The sequence below is a fragment of the Pinus tabuliformis genome, chromosome Q (assembly GCF_031772625.1).
Source record: "Pinus tabuliformis cultivar Carrire ecotype Pingquan chromosome Q, CPIR1, whole genome shotgun sequence".
Taxonomy (NCBI): Eukaryota; Viridiplantae; Streptophyta; class Pinopsida; order Pinales; family Pinaceae; genus Pinus; species Pinus tabuliformis.
The window spans coordinates 332315304-332320020 of NC_142296.1; positions in this window are offsets into that span (position 1 = coordinate 332315304).

Here is a 4717-nt window from a genome sequence, read left to right on the forward strand (position 1 = left end):
ATGGCCTTCCATCCCCAAACTGATGGCCAAATAGAGGTTGTCAACAGGATGATCATACACATTCTATGCATGTACAACTCGAAGCGTCCACGCATGTGGGATGAAAGTCTCCCCTATGTCCAACACAGCTACAATAGAGCTCTCCACAACTCAACAAGCGACAGCCCCTTTCAGGTAGGGGTGGGATTTCAACCATTATGCCCTATTGATGTGGCCATACCATTTGCAGCCACTCAGGTAGATTCGTCTCACGTTCAGTCCGAAGCTGAAAGGGCTAACAACTTCATTGAGTGCATTCAACACATCTGCTAGTAGGTCCATCATATATTGGACAGAGCCAATGCTAAGTACAAGCATCGCCATGGTCAACATCGAGTGCCGCAAAATTTCTAGGTGGGCGACAAAGTTTGGCTACATTTGCAGAAGGAGCACCTTGTTGGACCCTACCGCAAGCTTCGCCTACTTCGATATGAGACATACACCATCACCAAGGTCGTCGGTGACAATGCATTCGAGCTCAGAATCCCACCGCTCCTTGGTTTGCACCCAATGTTTAATGTAGATCACCTTCAACCATACTTTCCACCATTGTTGGACACCTCTGACATTGTAGAACAACTCACACCGACAGAGCTCAACCCGGACTGCATGGAACATGCCACAAATGATCAAATCATGGACACATAGATCAAGAACACTCACCAATAGAGGATACAACTATATTGAGTTGTCAAAGCAGGCCAACTCCTTCACCAGGAACTAGGTTCAACAGAAATTTCCTCACTTCATGGAGGCTTTGCATGCAATGGGGACCATTGCTTCCTAACGGGGGAGGAATGATCCAGGTAGATATTGGTGGCCACCTGCCTATTCCACCTAGACCCCCTACTTATTTTCATCTGTTTCCTTGTTCATTTCAACATTTATTATTTTTAGCAGTTTTTTGGGACCTGAACCTTCGAAGTAGTTTTGACCCCCCAAATGACGTTTTTTGGGGTCCGCAGTAGACCCATAGCCATAGGCAAGGGTTAGTGGTGAAACCTATAGTACATAGAGAGACCTTTCCAACAAGGTATCGTACGTGCCAAACGGAGATAATATGACCAAGTTACAACCCCAGGAATTTGGTTGCCCAACTAACCCCAACGGGACCCACAAACTCTTGGTATTACATCTCCTGGGTTAGGGTTTTAGTTGTTTAGGGTTTTCTTATGTTTTCCAATAATAAATAGACCCTTGAGCCTCATTGTAACACAGTTCAGAGGCATGTAGCCACCACATATCTTCTCAGAGATAAGCTACCATCGCCTGAGCTATCTTATTTCCATTCTGCTTGTAAGCGTAGTTCATTACTTTTCTATTAATGAAATGAAGTGATTTTCTGCTGCATCTATGTGTTTATGATTATATCTGTAATTTTTTGCATTCTTGTTTAAGTTCAAATCACTCTGTCACCAGAAGAAAACACAGATTTAGGAGCAACATACTCACCTCTTACCGTTTTAACTTAGCCCTTTTAGGGCTAACCCTTAGGGTTTTGTTGTCAACATGTACTCTGGTCAATTTTCATTTTCTTTAAAGAGAGAGACTTAGCCATTACAATCATGACTCCTATAGTTAATCTTTGTGCTAAGAGCAACTAGTAGGGTTGTGTCACAGTTTTTGTTTTCACTGTAAAAATTTTACAAGATTTATGACCACTCTGGCCAAACTTTCTTTAAGTTAAAGATTGAAAAATTCCACATCAACAGAGTTTTGTACAGTCTTATCCTTAAATTATGATATGCATATTGATAATTTGACATTATTTTGGTTTTGTACTCTTATGTATTGTGTCTAATGGTACATTTTTATATCTGAATTTCCTTGCGTAAGAATGATGACAGACATTACGATTGTTCCTTGTTTGCTTGACTGTATTCACATGTTACAATTATTGTTCTGACAATACCAAAGGAAATGCTTTATACTGAGTTTGTTTGTTGATTAGTAAAGTGATTGTTAAAGGAATAATATTCTCTTTGTAGTTAGAAACAGTCAATGCTTTCTGTTACAATAGAAATTATTGTTTTTCCTTATTTTATGAATGGTTATGAAAGGGTTCATTAAGGTTAGCTTTCTCCAAACCCTTATATGTCCTTATAAAGAGTTTTCATAGAACTTTCTCGACCCAGAAGTAGAATTGTTATGTGCCATTTTTCTAGGGACTAAGCTTAACTATTGGGATGCTGCCTGACAGAAAGGCACTAACCTTCCCACTAGTCACTTAGTATTTTCCTTCATACGACAATTTTGTAGGGTTAAGAAAAGAGAAACAATTATTATGATAAGCACATTCCATTATCTCCTATGCTCAGACACATTCTGTAACTTTCAATTTCTCAAGTTAATAATACTTTTTTTTTTCCAGAGACTTTGTACTTTTTCTTTCTATACTCCATCAATTTTCTTGCCTACTTGCAACACAAACATAAGTAATATTTGTGAACACCTTATTTTACAATTTTGCTATCTTTCTAGAAACAACAATACACAAAATACATGTCTATAAACTATTTATTTTCTATCACATAGTTTGGAACTAATCTCAAATGACTGAAATGCGTCAAAGACCTCCACGAACCTCCTAACCGTAAGTTAGAAATACATATAACTACCTATGAGCTAATGTTCCTTTCTAGTTAACAATAGCTCTTTCACATATCAACGAAGCTTCTGATTCTAACCCTAAGCATAAATCTGTTGAAATTGCAACAAGAAAATCCTAATTTAATTTTTTCCTTGAATTAAATTGGGAATAAAATTATAATTCCACATCTCATGACAACTTGTATTAGTTAACTAAGTTAATTTCACTTAGTTGGCTCAATTAATTCGATTTGTGGGTCTAACTTGAGTCATGTAGAATGTATCATACATTATAAGAGCCTTGGTTGAGTTTATTTTGAGTTGTAATTAATTAATTTAGTTTAACTGAGTTAAAGTTAGTTAAACTAGTTCCAACTGTTGGAGGAACTAGTGGGAGGTCTAGTAGTGTGTTGTTTCTTCCAGTGTAGTGTGGTGTTGCATGCAGTGATCAACCAATAAACTGATGATTCACTCATAAATAACTCATGCATGTCAGATCTGAGAGTTAACTAGTTGGGATTGGAGTTCAGGGACAATGTTGTTATAAACATTTTTGTGCCTTACAGCATTGAGCATGAAATGTCCATAATCAAGGGATCCAAAGTCCCTAAACATGTTGTTCCTACCCCTAGAGGAACAAGGCCAACAAACCACAGTAATTCACAGAAGTTCTCCACCTGAAAACACTCAAAAACAAGCCAATTCTGGATCATGTCAACTGCTCCACTGAGCATCTGCGCTGAATGTCAACTGCTCCACTGTCTACCTGCATTGAATGTCAACTGCAACAAAGGCTACCTGCGCTGAGCGTAACTGGACAAGTGGCAGGCTCATTTCTCAATGTGTCAATGCCCAGGAAGTTTCCAAAATGACACTTGCATCAAGGAATTCGACTGGTGATGAGTAAGAGGTTCCAAATCTCCAAGTGGAAGCAAGAACCTCCAAGTGGACTCAAGAACTGAGAGAGGGAGAGGACACTAGTCAGTTTCATACCAGCCTCAAGCTGACTCATCCTCTCTCCAAAAGATCTATATATAGATCTCTCCTCCATGGGAAGAGGGGGCTGGAATTTTGTTATTGCAAAGAATTGTTGTTGGTTTGAGACTGGAATCATTGGGTGCTTAATGCTTTGAAGGGAGGTGAAGAAAGGAATTCCATTCTGCTGGGAAGGAGATGCTGGATTGGAGCCCTCTGGGTTGTATCTCTTCCTGAACCTTGTTATTTATCAATAAAGCTATCTTGGTTTTCTCCTATATATTGATGTATCTTTGATGTATGATTGCATTAGTGTATTTGATTTATTTCTAATCCTGAATCGTTTATGAATATGAATATCTGCCTTTGTGTTATGTTCTTCTCTTGTCGCAAGTAGCTGTTCTCTTGTGATCTTGCAGGAAGGCAAGTAGCTGTTCTCTTGTGGTTTTGCGAGGAGGCAAGTAGCTGTGAACATCCAAAGGAGAAGAGGATCTAGATCGAGGGACAAACGGAAGACACCGGTAAGTCCATTGATCTCTCTTCTTTCCCATTTCATAAAGGAAGAAACCAGAATAGTTGTCTCTGTTTGTTGCTAAGGCACTGTCACACCTTAGGTGGATAGGATCGTCCTGCATAGGCATTTTTCCCCACAACAAATTGGCGACTCCGCTGGGGAGATTTGTTTTAGTCATTTTATTTGTGTTTACATCATTGTTTACCTCATAGACTTAACAGCAACAATCGAACTGCTTCTGCAAAGTAGACTGTTGCTGCCTTGATCCTTCACTGGATTTTGTCTATGATCTGAACAATGGACTCACAAATGACTTGATGATCCTTTGTGATAGATCTTAGTACCCTCTCAAAGCATCCCTCTGATTATACCTTGCTTGTGTTTCTGATTTGGCCTGAAACAGTTGATTTTTGAGCATTTTATGACCCAGAACCCAGAGGAAACGAGAGTTTCTTCTTCAGCGCAACTGCTGTGAAGGCAGTCTGCATTTCAACGCAGGTCCCGTGAAGGCTACCTGCATTGAATGTCAAACCCACAGTGTTGGACTTGCGTTGAACCATTTTAGCCTTGTGCAGCTGGGGTTCTCTGCTGTCTGTTGCC